This window comes from Capsicum annuum, chromosome 10 (genome assembly GCF_002878395.1).
Source record: "Capsicum annuum cultivar UCD-10X-F1 chromosome 10, UCD10Xv1.1, whole genome shotgun sequence".
NCBI lineage: Eukaryota > Viridiplantae > Streptophyta > Magnoliopsida > Solanales > Solanaceae > Capsicum > Capsicum annuum.
Window position 1 is genome coordinate 118,594,722 of NC_061120.1, and position 10,914 is coordinate 118,605,635.

The following is a 10,914-nucleotide window of genomic DNA, read 5'->3' on the forward strand; positions in this document are numbered from 1 at the left end:
AATTTGTATTAGAACCTCTTTGAAAGAGAGATAATTCTTGATATCTATGCCGTCAAATGGGACTACAACTATAGGATCACCAATGCATTTCTTTAGCAAGGAGACGTGGAATACTAGGTGTACTGAAGCTAGATCTAAAGGCAATTCAACCTCATAACCTAACTTTCTAAAACAAATGAGAATTTTATAAGGACCGATATATCGGTAACTGAGTTTCCCTTTCTTGATGATCATTTTTACTCTCTTCATGGGAGTGATTTTCAAGAACACCAAATCACAAATATCAAACTTTATATCCTTTCTTCTCACATTTGTATATAATTTCTATTAGCTTTGGGCTGGCCTAAACTTTTCTCTCATCAACCGAACCTTCTCCAAGGCATTAAACACTAAATCAAGCCCTACCACTGCGGCTTCACCCACCCCTAACCAACCAATTAGTGATCTACATCTTCTACCATAAATAGCTTCAAACGAAGCCATCTGAATACTAGAATGACAACTGTTATTATATGTGAATTCAATCAAAGTCAAGTGGTCATCCAAACTACTATTAAAATCAACAACATATGCTCTTAAGATATCTTCTAGATTCTAAATGGTCCTCTCTATTTGAGAATCTGTCTAAGGTAAAAATGATGTAATGAGGTGAACTTAGGTACCAAGACCCTTCTGGAATGCTTTCCAAAAATAAAAGGTAAATTGGGTACCTCTATTTAAAATAATGGATACTGGGACTCAGTTTAACCAGACTAACACCCTAATATAGAGTTTGGCATAGTGCTCAGCTGAATAGAAAGTATGGATTGGTAAGAAATGAGAAAATTTGGTCTTCCAATTTACAATAACGCAAATCAAATTATGTTGATGATGAGTACGAGGCAAACCCATCATAAAATGCATGTTCACTTCTTCCCATTTTTATATGGGAATATTGAACTCCTGCATGGACCCAATAGGCTTCTGGTACTCAATCTTTACCTGCTAACACATAGAGAACTTATCTACAAACTCTACAATATTCTTTTGCATCCCACTCCACCAATAGATCTCCCTCAAATTATAGTACATCTTAGTGGCCTCTGGTTGAATAGATTAACGCGTACCATGCACTTCTGGAAGAATTTGTTACCTCAAGTCATCTACACCTAGCACTTATAACTAACCATTACAACGCAACACACCATCACTTCCTTGGGAGAAAACCTCTACTTTATGACCTCTAACTAACTTTTTCAACTTAACTAGACTGGGATCTCTGTCCTCCTTTTCCTGTACTTTAGAAACTAAAGATGATTCTGAACTATTATACACCTAAACACTACCCTCTGCTGAATCAACTAAGAGAATACCTCATTGGGAAACCTGATGAACTTCCTGAACTAGCTTCTTCTTACTATTCTGAACATGAGCAACACTACCCATAGACAACCTACTGAGAGCATCATCCATTATATTGTCCTTGACCAGATGTTACAGAACACTCATGTCATAATCTTTCAACAACTCTAACAACTTTCTTTGACACAAACTCAAATTTTTCTAAGAAAATATGTACTGCATGCTTTTTTGATCTGTAAACACATCAACATGCACCCCATATAAATAGTGTCTCAAAATCTTTAAGGTAAATACTACAGCTGCTAACTCAAAATCATTAGGAGGATAATTCTTCTAATGGGGCTTAAGCTACCTAGAGGCATAGGCTATAACCTTACCTCTCTGCACTAGGACACAACCCAAAAGTACTCTGGAAGTATCACAATAAACAACAAATCCATTTAAACCATCTAGTAGAGTTAAAATTGGGGTTGAGGTGAGTTGAGTTTAAACTCCTAAAAACACTTCTCGTAAGAATCTGACAACTAAAACTAGACTTTATTCTGAGTCAATCTAGAAATAGGGGATGCAATAGATGAAAACCCTTCAATAAACCGACGGTAATAGACAGCTAAACCTAACAAACTCCAGATGTCTAATAGAGAGATCGGTCTAGGTCAGTTTTTCACCACTTCAGTCTTTTGAGGATCAAATCTAATACCATTCCTAAAAATAATATTACAAAGGAATACTACTGACGTTAGCTAAAATTTGTACTTACTGAATTTGGAAAATAATTGATGGGCTCTGAGAGTCTGAAGTTCGATTCTAAGGTGATCTAGTTGATTATTCTCTCTTTAGGAATAGACAAAAATGTCATTGATGTAGACTATAACAATCATGTCCATGTACTGCTTGAACACTTGATTCATTAAGTCCATGCAGGCTGTTGGGGTATTGGTGAGAAAAAATGATATGACTAGAAACTCGAAGTGACCATACTGGTTTCAAAAATCTATTTTCAGAATGTCACATTCTCTAACTCTAAGTTGATGATAGCCTTATCTGAGGTCTATCTTAAAAGTAACTGTCTCCCTAAAGTTGGTCAAATAAGTTATCAATTCTAGGAAGTGGGTATTTTTTCTTGACTTTGACTTTGTTAAAATGATAGTAGTCTATACATATCATAAGTGAAACATCTTTCTTAAGCATGAATAATACTGGTGCACCGCACAGAGAAATATTGGTTCTGATGAACCCTTTTTATGAAAGGCCATTTAATTGTCTGAGTTTAGCTGCTGCCATTTGGTTTGGCAGAATATATATGGGGTAAGTATCTAGAAAAATGTCTGTTCAAAGTTAATTTCCCTCATGGGAGAAACTCCATGAAGATATTTGGGAAACACATCTGGGAATTCTTTTACTACGAGAATTGAATCAAGACTAGGAGTCTCTAAACAAGAGTCTGTGACTTGCACAAGATGATAGACACATCCCTTGGATATTCTTTTCCTCTCTTTAAGGTATGAAATCAACTGATCCTTTCGCTCGGTAGTACTACCCCTCCATTCATGGGCTGGTTTAGTTGGATATTAAAAATAAATAATTTTGTTTCTACAAAAAACTAAGGCATAGTATGAATGGAGCCAATCCATACCAAGAATGACATCAAAATTTGTCATCTTTAACTCTACTAAGTCTATTGAAGTGAATTTCTAAGATATCATAATGGGATAGTTCTTATATACCCATCGGGCTATGATAGACTGACCCACTAGGGTAGAGACTAAAAAGGGTTCTTTTAATACTTATGGTCTAACCTGAAAGTTGACTGCTATGAAAGGAATTATAAAGATAAAGAGGCTCCTGGATCTAATAAGGCATAAACATGTAAATGGATGATTTGTAACATACTAGTAACCACATTATGAGAACTTTGCTAATTTTGTCTAGATTGAACCGTATAAAGCCTACTTGGGCATTGCCTACTGGTGGCACTATAGGTGGCACCTTGCTAATTCGAGCAACTGGACTGAGCTGAGGAATGGTTGTACTGAACCTGAGAACCTCACTAAGGAAAATCTCTAATTCAATGGCCTGTCTTGCCGCACCCGAACACATATAACTACCAGCTATACAAACACCCTGATAGTTTCTGTCATATTTCTGACAAAGAGGATTTATTCGAGCACTGCAGACACTACCCTAAGATTTAGAGTCTGGTGCCCTATCTTTGTTACCATTTCTGAACTTAAGTATTGGAGTACTGGCTTAGGATGGAGCTGGAACTAAAGATTTTGGATAAAACTGGGAATGGATACTGCCCTCTGACTTAGGTTGAGTAAAATTAAAGCTACCCATTATACCTCTCTTGTTATCTTTCTCTCTCTATTTATTCTTAGCCTATTCCATCTACTAAGAATAGACCATGAGCCTAGACATATCCATCTTCTTTATTAACATCGTAGTTTTGCACTCCTTAACAATCTTCTCTGACACCCCAGATACGAACTTACTCATTTTAGACCCATTGTCGGCTACTATATGGAGAGCATACATGGCTAACTGAGTGATCTTGAGTGAATACTCTTTCACACTCTTACTTCCTTGCTTGAGATTGATAAACTCTAACACCTTGTCTTCTCTCAGCTCTAAGGGAAAGAATCTATCAAGAAAAGCAATAGAAAACCCTTCCCATTCTATAGGCTCTTAATCTGTGCCCCTGTCTACCTTCTACTACTTAAATAATGTATGAGCTACATCTTTTAGCTGATATGCAGCTAACTCAACACTCTCACTGGAAGCCACTCCCATAATATTTGTGACTTTCTAAACCTGATCAAGGAACCCCTATGGATCCTCTTAAGAATTAGATCCTAAGAATAGGGGAGGATTCATTGGGGTAAAGTCCCAAATCCTGGCTACAGTAGTATTGGACATTAGGTTAGCCTGAACAGTAGCTGGCCATTCATTCTAAGCTATAAAGTTATTGGCTAAAATGGTGAATGCAACTCTCAATTCTGCATGGGAGACATGCTCATCCAAGGGATATGCCTTGATGGGCTGAGGTGCTGACTGGTTTCCTACTATGCTTCCTTTGTTCTTTATGGGAGGCAGGATTTGTAAACAGAAGTAAGAAAACAATTAGACTGAATTTTAACTTGAGATCAAGCTCACAAGCACTACATGAATAATGAAAGAAGGGAAACTTTTCCTAAAACATCTCATAGCCTCTTGTTCATAAGTGTGGTGCGCTACACACTAATGCATAAGACTTTACTTAAAGCTGCTCTCAGACTCCCTAGGACTCTGTTTTATCTTAGGCTCTGATACAAAATTTTTAACACCCTATGTTTACACCCCGGAAGTCACACGATCCTTATACCCCTAAAGGACCACAAGCTAACCTATGACTAGTACCTTCTGTGAACATTGAATAATAATATTGAAATAATATAGAAAATAGATTGTATTTCCATAAGGTTCATAATCTGAATACTGATAAATATAGTAACTTAAAACAACCTCTGAAAACTGAGTAATGTATGAACTAGTCTAGTCAAAAAAGCCTCTAACTGAATTATCTAAAAATGGAGTTGATGGGACAAGCTCCCAACGAACTCTAATTGAAGCTTATGTAAATACTGAAACAAATGCATTTCCTCAATAGAAGAGGAGTCACAACTGAATCTACTACTACTTTTTGAATTTTTTAATGCATAGTCAGGAACTTGAGTATCTGAACCTATGATATAAGATATCATAGCACAAAAAGAAAGTATGTGTCGGTACATGCAATGAGATGGTATGCTAGATGAGGTAAGGCCGAATGCAGGGGTTCATATACATAAACAGTAACTTAGTAAATAATATAGAGTAACTATATATGATAGTACATGGATAACTGAAACTGTTATAAATACTAAGTATGCAATATTGTGCATATACATGTATGCTGTATCAGAGATTTTACTCAATTTGAGTATTGAGTTTTCATAATTGGGTAACAGATATCTTAAATTATTAATAACTAAATTATAGATAAATGATTGACTATGTCTAACAGTCCTAATTCTGCTGAGCTTAACTGAGTTCTTTACTGACACTGAAACTAAAATTATAGGAGGTAATAATCTTACCTACATGCCCCTCTCTGAACTAATTGGGGTCTAATTTGTAACCCTAGCAGGAAGGGTGTGAGTATCATGCCACGGGTAAAGAAAAGTTGAAGTGTCACCCTCAGCTGGCAAGTGACTTGAGTATGAATGGTGGTACCCTCAACTAGCAGATAAGACACCTCATAAATACTCAACTGGCAAGTTGATGTCTCAACCAACACTGGCTATGTATTTCTTGAATGCAAGGACTATTTGTAAGGATCACACCTTCTACTGGCAGATGAAACCCCATCCTTGGGTTTACTCAGTGCCAAATCCTACTCCCAACTGAAGACACTGATTTTTATACTGAGCTAAACTAGACTGGTACAGAGTTTCACTAAGTTCTATAATTGACTAATTACTACTTCTTGTGACAATACTGATACTATTCTATAACTACTGTAGCTCTAGGTAAATAACTAGATTTTCGGGTATTGAATACCCCTAGGACTCGATGGCATTTAAAGTAAAGTATGGAATGATCTTAAAAAGCATAACAATAGATACCTGTTAACATAACATTCACCTAGGTATTTTTATCAAACATTTGATATACATGAACTGGTACATGAATGGGAGCACATAATAACAGGTCATGATTGCCCTATTCAATTCATATAGGCATTTTATCAAACACTTGGGGATCATAATTATTTCACATAAAATTTGTCAAGACTTGAACATCATGGATATAGTAATAACTTGTAAAATTCCATGGTTCATCAAAATAGTCACATATTCATCACACATGATATCCAATATCATGAAACTTGCAATTAAATCATGGATTGAAACCTAATTAATATCATGAATCATGAATACAATCAATTGAAAGCATGGAAACCATAAATGTAACATAATCTTGAGGGAAATTGAATGAATAATGAAATAATGAGAAATTAGTGCTCTTTTAGGGCTTATTTTTGTGTTTGGAATTTATTAGGGCCATGGAAAAATACAAATTTACCCCTAGAAAATTATTAAAATTCATCACTGAAAATCCCGAGTTTGGGATTCACCATGATGCGGTGGCATCGTGGTGATCCACTAGAATTTAACTAAGAACTTTGTACAAAGGATGACCATGAAATTGACCCTTGGTGCGACACAGCACCATTGTAGAGTCTCACTGGAAAGTGACAGTTTGGAAAATGGCCTTTGGCGTGACACGGTGGGATTGCGGTCCCTTACTAGAAATGACAATTGTGAACTAGAATATTTGCGCGATGCACCATTATCATAGAGCTTCATTGGAAAATAACAAATGCCAGTTGAAATAGCTTCGTGACGCTGTGCTTGACTAGGTGGCACACTATTTTACTAAAATTGCTTTAACATCTCACCCGGTTATAGGATTTGGCAGAATTTTATATTGTTGGAAAGCTGACTAAATTTTCTACGCAATGGTAAGCCTTAAAATTAAAAATTTCTGAGTGTTATGAAAATATTATAGTGATATACTTGAGTACTAAGAGTTAAACTGAGCGAGGGAAATACGGGTATTACATAAACTATTTATGAAAGAAATTGATAGCTTCAAAAGTAATTTCGTTCATGCCATTTCCCATCACCTTTGATATTTCTATCAACTTACAATCTCTTTCTCATTCTCTTTAATCTACAATAAAAGAATATTTTAATTTTATCTTCTTCAGTAAGCCACTCTACACCTACTTGGTGACACCAAAACACTTTTTTCAAAGTGAATATGCTATTTCATTCATCTTAAGCCCTCTGTAAAAACTCGTTATTATGTTTTTTCTTTAAATAAATCATTTTTAATCATCATAATTTCATATCTATTATTTATATGCTTAAAGATATCTCCAAAACTATTCTGTTCCAACTAGACAAAGCAATTTTTGTGTTCTTAAAGTTCCTCTTGAAACGAATTAGGATATCAAAAGAATCCAAATAAATCTAGTTTTTTCTCACGTCATCATTAAAATACTCTTTATTATCCCAAAACATAAGGAATCTAAAAAGTCTTCTAATCAAATCTGAATGATCCCCAAAAGTTAAAAGAAAAGATGCATGATCAAAACCTGTCCTAAATAAATTCTCTACATCTACATCGCATCCCATTCCAAGAAAGTCTAGATTAATCATTATCCTACCAAGTATCTTGAATCAACTGCCACTATTTGTCCTTCTATTCAACTATGTAAAAGTGTTGCCTTTGAAATTTATATCAAACAATTCGTATGAGTTAATACAGAAAAAAAATCATTGTATTCTCAAGGATAAATAGGTAATACACCAACCTTTTCCTCGTCACTCATGATCATATTAAATTATGGTCAAACCAGCCAAGACATCCTTATTATGTGATTGACATTGTAGATATCATCCTATAAGCTAATATTATGCAAAGCATGATATTTGCCATATATAGAGATTGACAACACTAAAAAATTTTATTCCTAAAAAACTAATTTTAGAGAAAGTTGTTGATCTTAATTAGAAGTAACACCTACCTGAATATGTTCATTAATTAAAACCCAAATATTTCAATTTTTATTGTGATTTTCATGAGTCATTCTCAAGCTCCTCATATATTTATGCAACTTTTTGATATATTGAAAAGATTAAACCGTACTGATAAAATAGAATTGATGGTGTGTGTGTAACATCTAAATTATGTATAGTGAATTTTGAGTTTTAACAAATCTCACATTTCAAAATGGTGTTGTCATCTTTATTGACCACCATTTTTCATATTCTTTCTAGCATTTAACTTAGTAGGTTTGTTTTCTGCTTTTTCTTTTGATTTACTTCCTTGTTGACTTGATTTTGGTAATAAAACAATTTCTGTTAAGAGCTAATTGTGTTTATTATGGTTTACATCTTTTTTATCTTTTGATATTTTTGTAAGCATTTGATGAGTAGTGATTTTACCGCTCATTTGCCCTAAATATGTATACACACTACCTTGTTTTGTATAAGAAAATAAGGCATCATCGTTATTTGAATACATTAATATCCACATTTCATAGGTATATAGTTGAGAAGGTGAAAAGATATGGATTGGAGATAAAAAGGGATCAAATAGTAGCAAAAAAAGTGCAGTTGGAGACCTAGATCAGTTTAGCCTCAATTACCGCAACTGCGGTCCTCAGGCCACGGTCATGGTCAGTCCCAAAGGTCTAGAAAATGCGATTACAGGACACAACTATAGTCACACTATCCGCAATTGCGGATAGTCTCATGCGATCACGACTAAGCAAGAGTATGACCCAGGGCAATTTCGTAGTTTCTCTTTGACGAATCCCAAACCTTATATAGGAAAAAACCCTTTTTTATTAGGTATTACTTACCTCATAGACAATTTTGACTTGGAAGCAAGAAACCCTTATAGGGAAAGTGTGTAACTAATTATGGAGGCTTGATTTCTTAGTATTTTGTGAAAAATGAATGCTTTGGATAATTTGGATTGTGTATCTTTCTTTACTTTCTTCATGAGTAGCTAACTAATTTAGTCTTGGGATTATGTTGAACTAAAGTGTAATTGTGTGTGGGTATTATTGTATTTTCATGAGTTTTGTTGTTGAGTATGGATTCCACTATTTCTTTAATTTATGAGTTGGATTTTGTTGGTGAAAACCCTAAATCTCCAAATAGGTTTGATCGGTAACAACCACCAACTCTAGAAACACTTTATCATCTTTAAAAGAGTGATGGAGGTGAATATATAGTAACCCATAACATCCTTGAAAGAGGGTTATAGGGATACAAGGCTATGGTGGAAAATTAATCCTACGGTTTACTACCTTTTGCAATCTTAGAAATAAGTGTAATTGTAGGGTAAATGATGCTAAGAGAATTATACTAGAAATATGGATGCTTGATTTGTATTTTGGATGATTACAAATTGCACACTGGTTAGGTGCTCGAAAGAGCTAATGGGTGAAATTGTTGTGGTTTATTGAACGATTGACCACAATGACCTTGGACCTATCCTATCGTTTAGTTAACGACTAAGCTTTATGTTAAACCATCATTAACCCACATATTTTTACCTTTAGGTTGACATAAACCCAATATCTACTCAAATCTTGATTTTAAATCAAAAGTATCATACTCGTGCATTGTTAATCAAATATCATTACCAACCAATCCCAAACTAATCCCCTTATTTTATTTTACATGTTGTGTTTGTTAGGATTTCGGGTAACCTTTTAGTAATTAGAGCACCCATAACACTTGAAATTTATAGTTTTCTCCTTTTGGATTCGACCCCAACTCGAGTTAGATTATTGACAATGACCGCCTCACCTATCAAATATGGTATTGAGTTTAGCGTTATCAAAATGGCTTTGTTGTTGGAAAGTGGAATATATATTTCACTTGTGCGGTGTGATTCTTACTTAGGAATACATGGGATGGTACAATTTACTTTATTTGTTGTTTTTGAATATTTTTGGGTGATTGAAGTGTTAACGAAACAATGAATGATAACGTAAGCAACATGGGGCCCTTTGATGGTCCCCTAGATGGTGAGGGCAAACTAAATAATCAATTAAGTGCAATCTGTATCCCATCAACTAATGGGAATGGAGTCTACCATGTGACTAGCGTCATGCTTCACATGTTGCAAATAAAAGTATTGTACGGGGGTCAATCCTTTGAGGACCCAAATGTCCATTAGAAGAATTTCATGGAGGTGTGTGTGCCATTCAACATAGCACACATTACTCAAGAATCCATTAAGCTTTGCCTCTTCCAGTTATCACTAATGGGCAAGGTGGTTTATGTTTCTGCTCACTTCCATCGAACTTAGTTACATCTTGGGACAAGCTTACTATAGTGTTTCTTAATAGATACTTCCCACCATCTAAAATGCATTAAAAGCGTGATGAGATTTTGAATTTTTGGCAAATGAATGAAGAGCCTTTATTTTAAGCTTGGGAATAGTTTAATGGAAAATTTACCCAATACCCAAATCATGAAGTCTAGGAGAAGATGCTTCTTGAGATCTTCTATCATGACCTTGATCCGTTAAATAAAATGGTGGTTGATTATATGATGGGTGGCTCTATAGTTAAGATAGACCACTATGCGTACTTTCTATTGATAAAAGAAGTGTCAAAGAAAAATTGGGGTCGGCATACTCGGGATACCAAAGATCCCAAGATCCCATCCACTACTTTTATGGTTGATAATAAACAAAGAAAGTAGAATGAAAACAATGATGAGACCATGGAAAAAATGATGACCCAACTTGAACTCTTGAAAAAAGCATGTTATGGGTACACCTGCGAAAGAGGTAAATGTCGTAGAATCAAAATCTTATGAAAATGATGAAGAAACAAAGAAGTTGGATGAGGAAATCCACTATTTGGCTAATTACTCGGGGGTTTCCACCCTGCCTATCAAAGGCAGGGTGGGAATCAAGATTTTATTGACCACAAGAGAGACAGATATATGAAGGATA

General features: G+C 35.0%; 1 non-coding gene across 1 annotated transcript; it reads right to left on the reverse strand.

The window, feature by feature from the left end:
- Window positions 1-10,326: 10,326 nt before the first annotated feature.
- LOC124888299 lies at window positions 10,327-10,432 on the reverse strand. The gene has a single exon (XR_007046427.1). It is a non-coding gene; the product is annotated as a small nucleolar RNA R71 (small nucleolar RNA).
- Window positions 10,433-10,914: the final 482 nt, after the last annotated feature.